The sequence below is a fragment of the Leptinotarsa decemlineata genome, unplaced genomic scaffold (genome assembly GCF_025532065.1).
Source record: "Leptinotarsa decemlineata unplaced genomic scaffold, Ldec_3_MD MMD2_P_RNA_scaffold_7, whole genome shotgun sequence".
NCBI classification, from domain to species: domain Eukaryota; kingdom Metazoa; phylum Arthropoda; class Insecta; order Coleoptera; family Chrysomelidae; genus Leptinotarsa; species Leptinotarsa decemlineata.
In genome coordinates this window covers 3,021,435-3,042,072 of record NW_027412534.1, presented here as the reverse complement: position 1 = coordinate 3,042,072, position 20,638 = coordinate 3,021,435, and positions in this window count along the sequence as shown.

Here is a 20,638-nt window from a genome sequence, read left to right as displayed (position 1 = left end):
CAGGAGTTTTGTTCCTAAGCTGGTACAAACATTACGTGATTTGTTAACGGATTGTAGATCTTGTCTGAGCATCAGGTCATCTATTGGGTTGGTTGAATGTGTGATGTGTTCTGGGAGAAATCCTAGTGATTTGCATCTAAGGGGGAAGCATCTACGGTTGTATTCTTTGGCTAATTTTTTCTTGATCCTCGACCATTGTTTCATTTTTCTTACTGTATTTAATCCAAAACTAGCTATAGTGTCTTGGTAGAAACCCATATCCTGTCTGAAGAGAGAGAGAGAGGTAGTCTTTGCTGACTAGTTACGAACAATTCCTTGAAGTTATTTGGTATAGCAGCGAAGCGCAAGTGTACTCTTATAACATTATATTTCCAATATTTCGACAATGGTTATTGTCATCATCAGGGGGCTAAGATGATAGATTTTGAATTAATACAGAACTTAAGTTAACAGACGATTACTTACAATGTTAGTGAGATTGGTCGCAATTGAGTTGACTTAAAATTAAAATATGAACGTTGTGATCATGATAAAAACACGTAACAACTGTAAAATGACAAGACATATGAATTAAGTGAAAGCTACAATATATATATATATATATATATATATATATATATATATATATATATATATATATATATACGTTAAATGAGGAGTAATCATAAAAAAAAATTATTTGAGAATGAACGTGGTGATCTTAGGTTAGAAAGAAACACATCACTTGTCAATTTATTAAAATTTTGAAGAAGAAGTAGACTTGGCATTTGCCGCTGGTGCAATAAATCAAAGAGTTACAGTTGTCTCCAGAAGAAAGAGTTTTGTTGTATAATTTTTGTTAATAGGTTGATAAATGAATTTAAGTAATGTCAAATGAGTTGTCTTTGAAGGAATTCCAATTTTTGTCTATAAAAAGTAAATAGGAATATATTTCACTTGAATGTTGTAAGTCTGTTTTTTTATTCAGATAATTTCGTGATTGCGAAATGTAAGTCATTTCAAAGAATAATATTTTAGAAACATTCCTCTCTTTAGACAAAATTTTTACTGAGTTAAAATCCATTACATGTCCATTATTATGAACATGTTCACTAAGGGCACACCTTTCTGGATGAAGTCTACAATCACTTTTGTGTGCAGATATTCTGTCTTTTAATAATCTGGCAGTCTGACCAATGTATTCAGCACTGCAACTTATACAAGGGCTACTATAAACCACTTGTGATTGAAATTTTTTTGTAATTTTATCTTTTAAGTTTGAAAAAAGGGAATTAATTGTTGATATAGGTTTGTGTGCAATTTTTATATTATCAATATTTTTGAAAATTCGTGTGAGTTTGGGTGTAATTTCACTGGTATATGGTAAGGAAGTAAAAAGATAATTATTTATCTGAATTTCATTATTATTATTATTGATATCATTGTCCTGACTTGGAGAGATTGAAGGACGAACGTTATGATCTATTTCATTTGGGGACGTGTTAAACAATATCTTGTTTAATAAGGTTTTAGGATATGAATTTTGTACAAAGAGGTTTAAAAGGATTTTGAAATTTTTCAAATGAAAGGACGAGTCTGAAATTCTGATAACACGTTGTTTCATCTGTTTGACCAAATTGACTTTTATTGATTGTTTATGTAGTGACCAATAGTTCATGTATCTACCTGAACCTATTGGTTTTCTGTACCAGTCAATAAGTACGGTATTAGTGGAAGTGCGAATGAGTTTAGTGTCTAGAAATGGAACATTTTGTTCATCGTCTTCCTTTTCGATGGTAAATTTTATATAGGGGTCATAACTATTAAAGATTTCAACGATTTCTGTGACTCCTGTATAGGGAAGGGCGAGGATTATGTCATCAACATATTTTTTTAAGAAAAAAACATGGTAAGGAAGGACATTTAGGACATTGTCTAACAGGTCATCCATTACATAGTTAGCTAGAATGGGGCTTATTTTGGCTCCCATTGATGACAATAACCATTGTCGAAATATTGGAAATATAATGTTATAAGAGTACACTTGCGCTTCGCTGCTATCCCAAATAACTCCAAGGAATTGTTATATATATATATATATATATATATATATATATATATATATATATATATATATATATATATATATATATATATATATATACAGTGTGTCAATTTGAAAACTTCCCACCCTCAATATCTCCCTTCCAGTACATAATATGAAAAAATGGTCAGACAGGTCAACTTTATTTGCAAGGGGGACACTCTGAATGATTATTTTCAACCCTCGGGGTTCAACCCCCTAGGAGGGGTGGATGTTACCCTCAGAATTTCAAATGGAAAGGGGGGTCAAGTGGCACATCATTTTGAAGGGCATTCAATTCTCTTGCCAATGATACCTTTTTCTTTAGTTTTTGATGAGCAGTTTTTGAACAATAACGTTCCAAACGAACGGTGATTAGAAGTGAATAAGAATAAATGATTAAAACTCGCCCGCACTAGATGTTTGGTATTCAGGTTGGTATTCAAAACAAATGATTGTAATGGACTATTGGAAAAGGTGAGCATCGTACTAGGTAGCATCGTTCCAACCCTTGAGTAATATTCGAATTCGTGGATGTGAGAGGAATGTAGAACTACTTAGTTAACGAAATACGCATCGAGTGCAAACAAAAAATACTAAATTGCAAAAAACAAATTTCAACCATCTTGTTACGCTTTATCTGATAATATGTTCAAAATGTTGTCCATTCTACTCTAAACAGTAATACAGTCTGTTTTCGAACTCCTCTCGAACATTTTGGAAAACTTCACCACTAATTGACCGGCATGCTGCTGTAATTCGTCCTTTGAGGTCATCCATATCACTGGGCTGTGTTTTATAAACGACAGATTTGAGATATCCCCAAAGAAAAAAATCTAATGGAGTCAAATCCGGTGATCTCGGTGGCCACTCAATTGATCCCCTTCTGCCAATCCATCTCTCCCGGAATCGCTCGTTCAACCATTGTCGGACGGGGCGAAAATAATGAGGTGGCGCACCGTCCTGTTGGAAATGTAACAAATCTTCCTGCAACAGTAAATTACCGTGTGCATCAATTTGAGTTTCGAGCTCGTGAGTTATAAGTGGATCGATAGGTGCTTGAAGCATATCTAGGTACAGATCACCATTCAAGTTTTCTTCAAAAAATAAAGGTCCGATAATGGCATTTCCAAGAATACCAGCCCAAACATTAACTTTTTGTGGGTGTTGTGTATGTCCTTCTCGAAAATTGTGAGGGTTTTCGTCACTCCAATAGCGACAATTTTGCCTATTAACATTGCCATGATTTCACAGAATTCTATTCTTCTGTCATAATCATCCTCATGGAGCTCGTGGAGAATCTGCATTTTATATGGATGAAATTTGTGCATTTTCAGTGCTTTCCTTACAGTCTCGTGTGACATTCCCGTCTGTTCTGCTACTGATCGTAAGGAGCTAGTCGGCTCTGCAGCAAATGTTCCCAACACCTCAATTTGAGCATCCTCATTCAGTACTCTGGGGTTATTCCTTTTTTTATTCTTCACCGAACCAGTTTCGGAAAACTGTGTCACCAAATCAAGCACATACCGGTGACTTATATTAAGATTTGGATTTCTTTCATTAAAAAGAGATGCCGCCCTTCGTGCGCACTTGCCCACCTCTCCATAAATAAAAATTATTTCAATTCGGTCTTGGATAGTGTAAACCATTCTTACAATTTATACACTTTCTAAGGTATCGCTGATCAGCTCAACAAATGAAACTGAAATGATAGTACTTACTACCAAATGGCTTGAATGCGATGAACACCTTTTTTGCTCAAAAAACGATACTTTTTATAGCAGAAGTAACAAAAAAGGGATAAGAGTTTTAAATCCGATAATAAACCCAAATGAAAGTCACCGAAATCAGATAACTAATTAATGTAAATTTTTTGAGGCTTGTCTAATTTTACCCCTGATGGAAAGTTGAAAAGCTGACCCGTCATCACAAGTTTTACTTATAAGAGAGTCAATAAATTGTATTTCTTTGCATACTAACTTGATAACCAGGCATTTTAGTATAGGCCAATTCTAATTACTTCTATTAGTTTAGAACTACATTTTCGGATACTGCTGATCGGAAAATAATAAATGAGGGCACCGTCGGCAAGCGAATTGAATGCCCTTCAAAATGATGTGCCACTTGACCCCCCTTTCCATTTGAAATTCTGAGGGTAACATCCACCCCTCCTAGGGGGTTGAACCCCGAGGGTTGAAAATATTCATTCAGAGTGTCCCCCTTGCAAATAAAGTTGACCTGTCTGACCATTTTTTCATATTATGTACTGGAAGGGAGATATTGAGGTTGGGAAGTTTTCAAATTGACACACTGTATATATATATATATATATATATATATATATATATATATATATATATATATATATATAAACAGAAGTTAATATCGGACATAGCACTCAAGAAAGTGGCAAACCATAGACACGTGTTTCGGGCTTTTGGCCCATCATCAGTATGGTGCAGCCAAGTGTAAGGATGGGCAACACTTGGTTACCAAAAGATAGAAATACAAATGCACGGAGCCACCAGCAGGAGCCAACCGCACATTTGTGGTTTCAGTTGATAGATCTTGTGTTTACAAGAAAACTATCAAAATCACCACGGAGGCAGCTATAGCTACCTGCGTGACATCCGGGTCCAGGAAATTATACGAATATGAAAGTTATTGAGTGTCTTGATATAGAAACAGATGTTAATATCGGACATAGCACTCAAGAAAGTGGCAAACCATAGACACGTGTTTCGGGCTTTTGGCCCATCATCAGTATGGTGCAGCCAAGTGTAAGGATGGGCAACACTTGGTTACCAAAAAATTGAAATACAAATGCACGGAGCCACCAGCAGGAGCCAACCGCACATTTGTGGTTTCAGTTGATAGATCTTGTGTTTACAAGAAAACTATCAAAATCACCACGGAGGCAGCTATAGCTACCTGCGTGACATCCGGGTCCAGGAAATTATACGAATATGAAAGTTATTGAGTGTCTTGATATAGAAACAGAAGTTAATATCGGACATAGCACTCAAGAAAGTGGCAAACCATAGACACGTGTTTCGGGCTTTTGGCCCACAAATGTGCGGTTGGCTCCTGCTGGTGGCTCCGTGCATTTGTATTTCTATCTTTTGGTAACCAAGTGTTGCCCATCCTTACACTTGGCTGCACCATACTGATGATGGGCCAAAAGCCCGAAACACGTGTCTATGGTCTATATATATATATATTGGATGATGCAACTAATTTACCTTCATTTTGTTGTCTTTTATAGTACTTATGTTCAGTGGCTAGTATTTTTGTGGAATTAAAGACCATACAATGAACTTCTTCATTCAGGTGATTACTTAAAGCACATCTTTCTGGTCTCGCATTTTATGAGATGTTATTATATCTTTGAATAATCTTGTTGTTCAACCAATATGATCTCCATTGCAATTGGAGCATGGTTTACAATAAATCAAGTCTGAACAATGAAGTTTTATCTTCAATCTTGGTGAAGATAGATCCAATAGTTATATCATTTACTACTCTCAAACAATTTCAAAATGCTGGCCAATCTAGGGGTGATTTCTGTAATGTGTTATTGAATTGTGATGAATCATTACTATTATTCATTTTTCAAAATTGAATTATCATTATCACGAAATAAAAAATATCAATTGCTTTTCTTTTTGGAGAAGAAGAGGACACATTCCGTTATCATTCTGTCGAAGTATGATATGAATACTTCAAATATAATAACACACGGAATATACCAGAACAATTCAAAAAGTTTTCTAATTTATCATTAGGTTTTTAGTATCTGCTTTCATTTGAATTTTTTTTTAAATTTATTTCATTATTCAGCTTATGTTTCCGTTGATCTTGCGAAAAAACGAAACAGATCGAATTTCTTCGAAACACATGTATTCTGAAAAAAATCCAAAAACACGTCGATTTGGAATCCAAAGGGGACATCTTCCTATCATAACCTCAACTGTTTTACCTCTTCCTCCACCCGTCGGTGACCATCATCCAAACAATTCAAATAGGGAAAGTAGTAAGGTTGAAAAGTTAATTTCATAAGGAATTCAGTCATGTCAATTTTAGCTTCCTAACTTTCGATTTTGGCGCCTTCTTGCCGGAAAAAACTTCCTTATTCCAAATTATGTTACTTCATCCGCAAGCTAATTTGACATGAATTCGGAGACAATGCATTATGGAGTTTTTCTAGGGGTAAAAACAATATAGCGTCTCCACAATGGCGGACAAGATTTGCAATCATGGTCAGATTTGATTCAAAATTGATAAGTGGTCGTTTTCAGGGTCGGAAATTATGAATTGTTTTTCAATGCAAAAAATCAAGATGGTGGCTTCAAAAAGGCGGAGGAAATTTGTAATTATGGTTCGATTCAACCCGACACCAAAAACGAAAACACATGTCAATTTTAAATCCAAGGGGGACAAATCCTATCGTTACCTCAACTGTCATACCCCTCTCCCCACCCCTTGTTCACCCATACAATTTGATAAGGGAAAGTGCTAAAAGTAACACACCATTGAAAAGGTAATTACATAAGGAATTCAGACATGTGAGTGTTCGCTACTCAACTTTTCATTTTGGCGCTCTATTGCCGGAAAAACAACGGTTTCGTTTCTCAATTTACATTTTATTTGAAAGGCAATGTGAACAATTCACGAAAAAAGAACAAAAACAGAAAAAATTACATAACTTGAAAATTGGAAAATAGTGCATGAATTTAACTAAGATCATTCCAAACTACATTGATTCATTGTAGATTCTCGAAGTGTTCTCCATTCACTGCCATACATGAGTTTAAGTTCCTCTCAAAACGTTGTCTGACGTTTTGGAGCATGTCTAGGGTCATTTGACGACATTCGGTGATAATACGTTGACGTAATTCTGCTAACGAACCTGGCCGAGTGGCGTATATTTTACTCTATAAATGGCCCCAGAAAACGTTGGATCTACGGTATCTTCAATTAATTCCAAATACATATTCCCAGTCAAATTTCCTGGTAGAAAAAATGGACCAATAATACGATCGCCAAATATCCCAGCCCAAACATTCAATATTTGTGGGAATTGCTTATGTACTTGGAATTGTGGAATTGGCCGCGGTGATAGTGCGCCCGACTCACGATCGGAAGATCGTGGGTTCGATTCCCGCCTCGACCAGATATTTTTCTCGAGAGATTTCATCTGGTTGAAGCGAGGATGATTAACGACAGCTGATTAACGGAAAAACAGATTTAAAGCATATTTAAAACTTGGTGAAACACTCTTGGATTCCAATCTGACCAGTACCGACAAGTATGTCGATTGACAATACCGTTGAGATAAAAACTGCATTCATCCGAAAAACAAATATTGAAAACGAAATTTGGATCTTCTATAGCACGTTCACTCATGATTTCACAAGATTGTATTCGACGATCAAAATCGTCTTCGTTGAGTTAAACCCGAAATCGGTCCTATAAATAAAATTAACTAGTGGACATTAGACAAATGTGTTTTTATTCATTTCATAGATGGAATATGATACAAAATGGTTATACTGTAGATTTTTTACATGAAATTCATTTCTTTCACAATTTCTCACACTCCGATAATAGTTGAGTTCTCCTTTAATTATTGTACTACTTTTGTTAATAAAATGTTCAAAAAATTTGAGGTTAATAAAATAAAAAATCCAGGTCCTATTTCAAGTTTAGCGTTTGTTCTTCTTCTCCAAATGATACATACGGTCCGTCAACAGTTTAGAATGCTGTTTCAGGACGTTGTTAGACTCCCTCAATTCTTTTGTGATTTCTTTCAAGTAGTCATTTTCTTGGGCCATCATTCTGGAATGGGGGTCATCACATATTTCAATTTCTGTTTTCAATTCTTGTATTTGTTTCTCCAAATTTCTATTTTGTTATTCGCTACATTCTTTAAATTTCTGAAGGTTCTCATTACATGCTTCTAGTATCTTTAGATCTGCATTCAAATTCTGATTTTCCCACTCCAGCCTACCTATTTTAGTATCGAGATCAGAAACTCGAATATTCAGACGATGAACCTCTTTCTGAAGTTCACCAACATCTGCCAATTGATATCCAACCAAACACTTATCTTCATCAACGGGTAAGACTTTCTCATAGGTAGATTTACTAAATTTCTTTTTGTTTCTTCTGTGAAAAATGGATAATAATTAATTCACTTCAAATTGAGTTTTCATGGTCTAGAATTATACCAATAGTGTATCTCTTTTTGAATAAAAAAAAACAAAAGTTTGAAGAATGAGCCAAAAACCCATAGAAACGACACCTAGCCAGGAAAGTGAATAATCTGGAATAGGTGAACCATTCATTTTTTCTTGTCTTCTATTTGTATTCTGTTACAAAGTTGACTATCGAAACAATTAGCGAATATAATTTTAGTTCAGGAATGAATACAGAATTGACTGGAAATTAATTTCGTTGCAGGTATAAGTGAGAATAATAATCCGAAACATAAATATAGTACAGGAAGAGAAAGAAGATGGTTACAAATTCTCTAGAAAATAGAAACAGTAATAACATAAACCGTTTCATTCAACTGAATAAATTAGTATTCAAAAGAGATAACACAACGAATCCCCAAGAAAGAGTACAATTTCAATTTTCAAAAGTGATAATGAAAGTGGAAATATTCATTTCACTTACTGAAATGTCTAAGACTCTGACGATCCAACCAATACATATCTAATCAGAGTTATCAACAGAAAAATATCGGGAAATGCTTTGAGTAGACTTGGTTTTGAAGACTAAGAAAATTCCAGATTGTTCATTCAAAATATGACCATTATGAAGAGAATCCTTACTTTCATTCGGATGAAAGAATTGGAAAAAGTCAAAGTATAATTGATTCAAAATGGATGTAGACGTTATTACGTGGTACGAGATCATCATGAAGAAGAGAAATAAAACTGAATAAAATGTTTCTTCAAATATGAAACGTTTTATATCCTATTATTCATGTTCAAAGTTTGGAAGAACTTCAACCTTCAAATTGAAACATTTCGACGAACTTTCTTTGAAAACCATCATCCGTAGTTCAACTGGAATAATACACGATATAGATAGTCTATGAAATCTAGCCAGTGAAATATATAAAACACTCACCTCTCACCCTTACGAGGAGCATTCTTCCTCTGGTTAGAAACTAAATCATATACATGTGAAGATTTCTGCGATTTAGTAACATGTACAATCGCGTATGGTCCAGATCCCCCCACCTACAAATGAAACATTGGATGAGAAAGTTGCTAAACAACAATATACTTATATAATCTACGAATGATGATAACTTTCAGTTGCTTTCATTTTAGTTGATAATTTACTTGATATCAGTTCGGGTAACAGAAAAAGATGAATTGTGCAATATTGAAATTAAAATACGTGACAGTAACAAGTGATATAAAAAAAAATCTGTTTAAAATCTTTTTTCCGTTAACCAGCTGTCGCACCCCTACGAACGACAACCCTCAGAAGTCGAAACTTGTGTGAGCTAAGGATTAACGAGGTCTTACCTTTTAACGTGTGATTCCTAACACGTTAAAAGGTACACTCACTACATTCAAATGTCTAAAAGCGATAATTTTAATTTTAAAATCAATGTTTGTGATTTTGAAAGACGGCAGAAGCTATGCAGTTTTTCAGATATTGAATTGAAATGAAATTGTAATAGTTGCTGTAGCAAGAGTGACTACTAAAGACAATATCCCCGAATATACTAGACCGAATTATGCAAAAGTACAATCACAATCGTAATATCACTTTGTGTAAAATTCATTCACCTCTACTGTGTCTGGCATTGATCGTAAAAACTGTTCAAGATGACTGAACCCATGATTTCGATATGGAATCGGTTCATGGAAATATTTTCATGCGTTCTCTCGTTAGTAACTACTTGGTCGTTGAAAGAATGTTTTCTCCATCTTCATTCCATCTCATTATCAATAAGAGGTTCACGAAATGTGTATTTTTCAAAAGTAGAAAATGCTCAAACTCGTGGGACGATCAAACGCAAAGCGAACGTGTGGAGTTTGATGTGAAGAGTAGATGACGCACAAAAAAATCACAGCTGTACTGATCTTCTTCATGTTACAATCTTCAGTGGCCTTGAATTCCAGAATTTATTGATGAATCGTTGTAGGAGTCAGAATAGAAGTTGTACAACATTTAAGGGTATTTTCTAAAATAGCTGCAATATGGAGGTACAACACGACATAAAATAGTGAGATTGTTCAATATGGAGGAACACAGTTGAGAGGCATGAATTAGGTCTATGTATTCAATTAGAAATTTGAATTTATCATTAGATTCCAGATAACAATGCTCATTCTGGAAAAACAGTTATTTGGTATTGTAACATTTGGAAATATATCACATGAACAGTTTTTTACTTACAGAAATGACTTATATAGATATTATTTTTCTCATTCGTGGTTTGGTCATTGAAAACAACATAAAAAAACTAAGTTCAACCATGCACATAAGTAAAATCAGTTTTTTTCCACATTTGTAGTTTTGTTTTAGGTTCGACGATATATTCTAGTCATTAGAAATCTGGGTACTGGGAGAATATTATGAATTCCTTTAAATTGAGAAGGGTATTCCTTTTGTATACTTATTACCATTCAATACTTTCTGAATGAGAAGTACAAACAATTTTTCTTTTTCTCCTACTTCAGTTTGTTTCATATTTTGTATTATGAAACACCTGTCAAAATAATGATGAAAATATTGAAAAATCGAGTTGTCGAGATTTTGAAAAGTCTTCTGGTAGACATGGTAATCACAGATTATAGATTCGATTAATATAATGTTCTTAATAAGATATGACCTCACTTTCCTTCGTAACCAGATTATTTTTCTGAAAAATAAAAATTTCATTATTATATATATATTTTATATATATATATATATATATATATATATATATATATATATATATATATATATATATATATATATATATATATATATATATATATATATATATATATATATATATATATATATACTATTTTGGAGTGTTGTGTCCATGAATTCTTATTTTTGATTTTTTGATTTATATCATACACACTCAATAACATATATATATATATATATATATATATATATATATATATATATATATATATATATATATATAAATATGAAAGTTATTGAGTGTCTTGATATAGAAACAGAAGTTAATATCGGACATAGCACTCATGAAAGTGGCAAACCATAGACACGTGTTTCGGGCTTCTGGCCCATCATCAGTATGGTGCAGCCAAGTGTAAGGATGGGCAACACTTGGTTACCAAAAGATAGAAATACAAATGCACGGAGCCACCAACAGGAGCCAACCGCACATTTGTGGTTTCAGTTGATAGATCTCGTGTTCACAAGAAAACTATCAAAATCACCACGGAGGCAGCTATAGCTACCTGCGTGACATCCGGGTCCAGGAAATTATACAAATATGAAAGTTATTGAGTGTCTTGATATAGAAACAGAAGTTAATATCGGACATAGCACTCATGAAAGTGGCAAACCATAGACACGTGTTTCGGGCTTTTGGCCCATCATCAGTATGGTGCAGCCAAGTGTAAGGATTGGCAACACTTGGTTATCAAAAGATAGAAATACAAATGCACGGAGCCACCAACAGGAGCCAACCGCACATTTGTGGTTTCAGTTGATAGATCTCGTGTTCACAAGAAAACTATCAAAATCACCACGGAGGCAGCTATAGCTATGATGTGCCACTTTCATGAGTGCTATGTCCGATATTACTTATAGCACATCTTTTTGGTCTTGCATTTCATGAGACGTCATTCTATCTTTGAATAATCTTGTTGTTTATCCAATATGATTTCCATTGCAATTGGGGCATGGTTTACAATAAATTAAGTCTGAACAATGAAGTTTTGGAGTTTTATCTTCAATCTTGGTGGAGATAGATCCAAAAGATATTTCATTTACAATTCTCAAACGATTTCAAAATGCTGGCCAATCTAGGGGTGATTTCTGTAATATGGTATTGAATTGTGATGAATTATTACTATTATTTATTTTTCAAAATTGAATTATCATTATCACAAAATAAAAAATATCAATTGCTTTTCTTTTTGGAGAACAAGAGGTCACATTCCCTTATCATTCTGTCGAAGTAGTTGAATTCATAAATACTTCAAATATAATATCACACGGAATATATTTATCATTAGATATTCAGTATCTGCTTTCATTTGCATTTTTTTGAGTTTATTTCATTATTCAGCTTATGTTTTCGTTGATCTTGCGATAAAACGAAACACATATCTTCAAAACACATGTGTTCTGAAAAAAATGCAAAAACACGTCGCAAATCCAAGGGGGACATCTTCCTATCCTAACCTCAACTGTTATACCTCTTCCCCCACCCCTCGGTGACTATCACCCAAATGATTCAAATAGGGAAAGTAGTAAGTATGACACATCGTTAGAAAGGTAATTTCATAAGGAATTCAGTCATGTCACTTTTAGCTACCTAACTTTCGATTTTGACGCCTTCTTGCCGGAAAAAAACTGTTCCTTATTCCAAATTATGATACTCCATTCGCAAGCTAATTTGACATGATTTCGGTGACAATGCATTAAGGAGTTTTTCTAGGGGAAAAAACAAGATGGCGGCTTCACAATGGCGGACAAGATTTGCAATTATGATCCGATTTGATTCAAATTTGATGAGTTGTGGTTTTCAGGGTCGGAAATTATGAATTGTTTTTCAATGCAGAAAATCAAGATGGTGGCTCCAAAATGGCAGACGAAATTTGTAATTATGGTTCGATTTAACACGATACCAAAAACGAATTCTTCGAAACACATGTGTTGTGAACATAATGCAAAAACACGTCAATTTCAAATCCAAGCCGGACAAATCTTATTGTTACCTCAACTGTCATACTTCTCTCCCCACCCCTTGTTCACTCATACAATTTGATCAGGGAAAGTACTAAGGGTGACACAACATTGAAAAGGTAATTACATAAGGAATTCAGACATGTGAGTGTTCGCTACTTAACTTTTCATTTTGGCGCTGTATTGCAGGAAAAACAACTGTTTCGTTTCTCAATTCACATTTCATTTGAAAGGTAATGTGAACAATTCACATTACCTTTCAAATAAAATATCCCAGCCCAAACATTCAATTTTTATGGGAACTGCGTATGTACTTGGTGAAACACACTTTGATTCCAATCTGACCAGTACCGACAAGTATGTTGATTGACAATCCCGTTGAGATAAAAACTGTATTCATCCGAAAAACAAATATTGAAAACGAAATGTGAATCTTCTATAGCATGATTTCACAAAATTGTATTCGACGATCAAAATCGTCTTCGTTAAGTTGAACCCGAAACAGGTCCTATAAATAAAATTAATTAGTGGAAATTGGACAGAAGTGTTTTTATTCATTTCATAGATGGCATATGATACAAAATGGTAATACTGTAGATTTTTCTTATGAAATTCATTTCTTTCACAAATTCTCACACTTCGATACTAGTTTAGTACTTCTATAATTATTGTACTACTTTTGTCGATAAAGTGTTGAAAAAATTTGAGGTAAATAAAATAAAAAATCCAGGCCCAAGTACAGGTTCAGCATTTGTTCTTCTTCTCCAAACGATACATGCGGTCCGTCAACAGTTTATTATGCTGTTTCAGGATGTTGTTAGACTCCCTCATTTCTTCTATGATTTCTTTCAAGTAGTCATTTTCTTGGGTCATCATCCTGGAATGGGGGACATCACAAATTTCAATTTCTGTTTTCAATTCTCGTATTTGTTTCTCCAAATCTCTATTTTGTTGTTCGCTGCATTCTTTAAATTTCTGAAGATTCTCATTACATGCTTCAAGTATATTTAGATCTGCATTCAAATTCTGATTTTCCCACTCGAGCCAACCTATTTTAGTTTCGAGATCAGAAACTCGAATATTCAGACGATGAACCTCTTTCTGAAGTTCACCGACACCCGCCAATTAATCTTCAACCGAACGCTCATCTTCATTAACGGGCAAGACTTTCTCATAGAGAGATTTACTGAATTTCTTATTGTTTCTTCTGTAAAAAATGGATAATAATTAATTTACCTCAAATTGAGTTTTCATGGCCTAGAATTATACTAAAAATGTATCTCTTTTTGAGTAAAAAAAAAAACAAAAATTTGAAGAATGAAACAAAAACACATATATACGACACCGAGTCAGGAAAGTGAATAATAACCAGGAATATGTGAACCATTAATTTTTTCTCGTCTTCTATTTGTATTCTGTTACAAAGTTGACTATCGAAACAATTAGCGAATATTATTTTTACTTCAGGAATGAATACAGAATTGACTGGAAATTAATTTAGTTGCAGGTATACGTGAGAATATTTAATCCGAAACATAAATACCTATAGCAGAGGAAGAGAAAGAAGATGGTTACAAATTCTCTAGAAAATAGAAATAGTAATAACATAAACCGTTTCATTCAACTAAATAAATAAGTATTCGAAAGAGAACACAACGACCCCCCAAGAAAGGGTACAATTCCAATTTTAAGTTCCAGATTGTCTCATTTAAAATATGACTGATATGAACCATTTATGAAACGAATCATTTTTTTCATTCGGTCGAGAGAATTGAAAAAAGTCGAAGTATAATTGCTTCAAAATAGATGTAGCCGTTACTACGTGGTGCCAGATCATAATGAAAAATGAGAAATAAAACTTACTATGTTTTTTCAAATGTAAAGAGTTTTATTTCGCATTATTCATGCTCCAAAATCAGTTTCTACGAACAAGAGTGTGGAAGAAAGAAACTTCAAATTGAAATATTTCGATGAACTTTCTCTGAAAACCATTATCCGTAGTTCAACTGGAAGAATACACGATATAGTTAGATTACGAAATATAGCAAGTAAAATATATGAAACACTCACCTCTCACCCTTACGAGGAGCATTCTTTCTCTGATTAGAAACCAAATCATACACATGTGACGATTTTTGCGATTTAGTCACATGGACAATTGCGTATGGTCCGGATCCCTCCACCTACAAATGAAACATTGGATGAGAAAGTTGCTAAACAACAACATACTTATGTAATCTATGAATGATGATAACTTTCAGTTGCTTTCATGTTGGTTGATAATTTAGTTTCCTTTTTCAACGCAGAGCCAAAAAGGACCGAGTTGATAATTTACTCGATATTAGTTCGGGTGACAGAAAAAGGGATCTCTGAAATTTCAGTGATATAGTCTCACTACATTCAAATGCCTGAAGGCGGTAATTTTAAATTTGAAATTAAAGTTTGTGATTTTGAAAGACGGCAGAAGTTATGCAGATTTCCAGAAATGATTAAATTTGAATTGAAATTGTAATAGTTGCTGTATCAGGAGTGACTACTGAAGACAATATCATCGAATATACTAGACCGAAATATACAAATTACAATCAGAATCGTAATATCACTTTGTGTAAAATTCACTCACCTCTACTGTGTCTGGCATTGAACGTAGAAACTGTTCAAGATGAGTGAACCCATGCTTTCGATATGGAATAGGTTTATTGATGAATTCGATGTAATCCATTTCAAGTTCTCTCATCGTCATCAACAATCCGGCAGAAATCAAAATGCTTCGTATATTCTTCTTAACTGAATCCATAATTCACTTTTTTTTTTCGAAAAAATAATATACGATATAATTCAATTGAATATTCAAATATCCAATCCCTATCTTCTGCTATATCGAGTTGGATTTCAAATCCCTGACTCTTTCGTGCTCTCTGCCTGTGATATAGGCTCAGTTAGAACTCTGAGAGGTGCGTTGCACGGTCGAGACTAGGTTTTTGCCGCCGTGTTCTTTGTTGAACTCTGTTCAACTCGTAGCTTCCTGAGGTTACTAGCCAGTGACCTCACCGCGCGGAGATGCGAGGCCTTTTGAAGCGGGAAGGGTCGTCGATATCATAATCTACCGCGGCCCTGACTAGGGGGTTTTCGTGAGTTTCGGCCAATTCGAAGACTCCTCTATTTCGAGTCTGCATACTCTCCCGAATGGTTGGGAGATTCAGATCCCGTCTGATGTTTGCGTTCCGTACATACCACGGAGCGTTTGTTGCCATCCTTAGTATTTCATTCTGGACCCGTTCCAGAATTTCGACGTGAGTTTTCGCTGTGTCCCCAGACTCCTGAGGCATACATAATCATTGGTTTAAACACAGTCTTATAAAGTAAGACTTTGTTTTTAAGACTTAGCTTGCTCTTGCGGTTGAGTAGGGGATATAGCTGTGCCATCCCCGCGCTCACTTTAGTCTTCACTGATTGTATGTGCTTCTCCCAGGTGAGCTTGCGGTCTATCGTTAGACCTAGGTATTTAACCTGTGGGTTCCAGGCGATTTCTTGTCCTGCCATGATAACTCTGAGATTTGGGTGGGCGCTTTACCTGCCTAGTGCTATCGCTTGCGTTTTTGCGGGGTTCACACGGATTTTCCAGTCCAGGAACCAGGTCTCGAGAGCTGCAACTGCAGTCTGCATGTAGGCTACCCCGAATTCTCTCGCCATGAACGAGGACATCAGGGCGGTGTCATCTGCATAGAGAGAGACCTTGACGTGGTCGGTTCTCGGAAGATCGCTTACATATAGGTTGTAGAGTATGGGTGAGAGTACTGCTCCCTGAGGCACTCCAGCTTCTATTTGTCTTACCGGCGAGCGTATGTTGTTAAGCTTCACCGAAAAAGTTCTGTCCTTCAGGTAGGACCCTATCCACTTGACTAGTCCCAGTGTTAGGTTGAAATTAATCATTTTGTGTAGAAGACCTTCATGCCAGACGCGGTCGAAGGCCTGTGTCTAATAGTAGTATTTGAATGTGTCGTTTTCTATTCATCTCTTGGATTGAGTTTTCAACCAGTCTTAGGGCTTGTAGTTCGCAGGAATGATCTCTCCTGAAGCCGAACTGCTCGTCCGGTAGGAGTTGTCTGTCTTCGATCTCCTCGTCCAACCTTTGCAGGACTACTCTCTCCGCGACCTTGGCCATGGAGCCTAGCAGACTTATGGGTCTGTAGTTTTGGGGGAATTTCGGGTCTTGTCCTTTTTTTGGTAACATTACAATCTCAGCGTGCTTCCAGCTCTTAGGGAAGTATCTGAGATTCAGCGAGCTGTTAATAATGTTTTTGAGCGTCGTTTTTTGGTTGTCTGGCAGCTGTTTCAATAACCTGTTGGTAATTGCGTCAGCTCCTTGGGCTTTTTTGGGCTTGGTAGCGCAAATCAGTCCGTTCATTTCTTCTTCTGATACTGGTCTGATGACGTCTTCGTCATTGAATAACAGTGTTTCTTCCACTGCTTCCTCGATTCGTATATCTCTATCAATATCATCGTTTGGGTCTATGTTCAGCCTGAATTGGCTTTCCATAGTATCCGCGAAGGCTAAGGCTTTGTCTTCCGTTGTGAAACAGACACCTCGTTGACCGTGTATTGGCGTTGGGGCTTCTCTTTTGTTTTTTCTGCTCTTGACTAATCGCCAGAGAGAGCTATCTCCGGGCTCGAGTCCCAAGAGGTATTCTTGCCAGCGTTCATTCCTGAAGTCTAGAATGGCGCGTTTTACTTCACTGGCTTTCGCATTCGCATTGGCTCTATCTCCTGGAAATAGAGTCCTGTGGTATCTTCTTCTGAGACGGTTTCTTTCTCTGATTAGAGTTTTGATTCGTCGAGGAAATTCGTTGTATGATTTCCTTGGTTCCACGTACGTCGTGGTACCCGCTGCGAGTGCATTTCTGATGTTTTCCTCAAACCGTGTTACCGTAGCATCTAAGGCTTTGGGGGTTTCCGGGGGTCGTTCTATGACGGGAATTGCTTCCAAATACGATTTGAGAGCTTCCCAGTTGGTCCAGATTCCTTCGATATTGTTTTCTATTGGGGGGCCTTCCCCTAGAATCAGTGTCACTGAGTTGTGATCTGAGTCTAGCTCAGAGGTCACATATATATCCCAGTTGAGCGTGATGTTCCTGACAACTGCTATGTCAAGAACATCGGGTCTGTGTGGCAGTCGGTAGTGGGTAGGTTGTGGCGGTCCCAAAACCTGATAGCCGTGTTCGTCGGCGTGAGCGTAGAGCGCTCTGCCATTCATATTTGTAGCTCTGCTCCACTGCGTGTGTTTCGCATTGAAATCTCCTGCAGCTATCGTCGCGGTGTCTGCTTCTAGCAGGAGAGCACTGAGTGCTCCCGGCTGTATTCGGTTGTTGGGGGGATTGTATACCGTTATAATTCGGTGTGGCCCTCTTTGAAGGTTTACTTCGTGTCTAATCGATCTTTTTATGAGGATGGCCACTCCACCTCCGTGTCTACCAACTCTGTCTTTTTTTATAGAAGACGTAGTTCGGAATCGATATCATGTTTCCTTGCAAGTGCGTCTCTTGCAGGAGCATGACATCCACGTCGTTTTCTGTCAGGAAGTTCTCTACTTCGAGTTTCTTCCTGAGTAGCCCGTTGGCGTTCCAGGTGACAATCTTCAGGGATTCTGGGACTATGTGGCGTCTAGCCATTTAGTTCCTGTTGACTGCGGGGGGGTTTGCCGCGAACATCATATGTAGCGCGGGAAACTGTGTCATCAGTGTTTTTAGCTGGTCTAGTGCGGTTACTAGACCTTCGACTGCGTTTACGTTCGTACTTTGCTGATGGTTGTTCGCGCCTCGGGCTGCATTTGCATAGGAGACGCCGCTTCTGGTCGCGTTGGCCCCGATGGGCCTCCTTGGGGCTGGTATTGGCTGCCTCTGGGTGGCGACTGGTTGCCTTGCGGGTACCGTCTGTCGCCGGGGGGCTATTGGTTCTGAGTGTTTTCTCATGTCCTGTATTCTGGGGAATGCAGGACAACCTCGATAGCTGGCGGGGTGAGCTCCTTTGCAGTTGTTGCATTTCGCGGGCAACTGCTTGTCTCGCTTGCACTCGGCCGTTAAATGATGTCCGGCGCATTTCACACAGATCGGAATTGCCTTGCAGTTCCGCTGTGTGTTACCGTATCTCTGGCAACGGTATCACTGGCCTACCGTAGTTCTTGGTCGCTGTGTCTCTGCTCGGACTCTTATGTTGAGGATGTCTCCTACGTTGTATATATGTCCTTGTGTTTTGGGAACCAAAACCAACGGTAGCTCTTTGCTGTCCGCATTTTTCATCCTGGATATATGGCCAGGATGTCGAAACCTCTCGCGTAGAGCTCTGCTTTAATATCCTTGATGTCCAAGAATTCTGGGACACCGCGGAAGATCACTCTTAGTGCTTTGTCCTCCGCCATTCTGTACGTGTGGTGAGGGATTTTCATTTTCTCTAGTAGATCCATCATTTTCCTAAGTCAGGGATTTCTGTTGGCTGTACTCTGATACCATCGACCGTGTTGGTGGCTTTGGTGAAACCGATTTTTTCTTGGTTTGCCTGTTCTCTGAACCGAGTCCAGCTATCTTTCTGTCTGATTGTGATAGCCGAGGGGTTCGCCGTTTTCTGAGTTTCCTGTGTGTTTGCAGGTAACTCGTTGTTGTCCTCTCTTTGTGATCTGTTTACCTCTCTTGGGGGTGGTACAGGTACAACTATCTCTTTTGCCTTTTCGGTTACCTGAGTTGAGGTACCTGGCCTACCCTTTTCTGCGGGTGCGCTTTCTGGCTCTTGCTCGGACTTCGCATTCTCTTCTGCGTGTGTGGGATTTGGCGGTGTATCAATCGCCATTTCCTCACTGTCATTGTCATCATCGGAGTTATTTTCCGAATCCGAGATTGACTCAGTTCGTATCCTCTTATATCTCTTATTTTGTGGCTGCACCGGGGGTCCTCTTTCGACTGCCTTTTGGTTTTCGTGGGTTTCCTCACTTCTACTTCTGTTTCTTCTCTGGTTTCTAGTCCTTTTTCGACTAGCTCGTATATTTTAAAATATCCCAGCCCAAACATTCAATTTTTGTGGGAACTGCGTATGTACTTGGTGAAACACACTTTGATTCCAATCTGACCAGTACCGACAAGTATGTCGATTGACAATACCGTTGAGATAAAAACTGCATTCATCCGAAAAACAAATATTGAAAACGAAATTTGAATCTTCCATAGCATGTTTACTCATGATTTCACAAAATTGTATTCGACGATCAAAATCGTCTTCGTTAAGTTAAACCCGAAACCGGTCCTATAAATAAAATTAATTAGTGGAAATTGGACAGAAGTGTTTTTATTCATTTCATAGATGGCATATGATACAAAATGGTAATACTGTAGATTTTTCTTATGAAATTTATTTTTCACAAATTCTCACACTTCGATACTAGTTTAGTACTTCTATAATTATTGTACTACTTTTGTCGATAAAGTGTTGAAAAAATTTGAGGTAAATAAAATAAAAAATCCAGGCCCAAGTTCAGGTTCAGCATTTGTTCTTCTTCTCCAAACGATACATACGGTCCGCCAGCAGTTTAGTATGCTGTTTCAGGATGTTGTTAGACTCCCTCATTTCTTCTATGATTTCTTTCAAGTAGTCATTTTCTTGGGTCATCATCCTGGAATG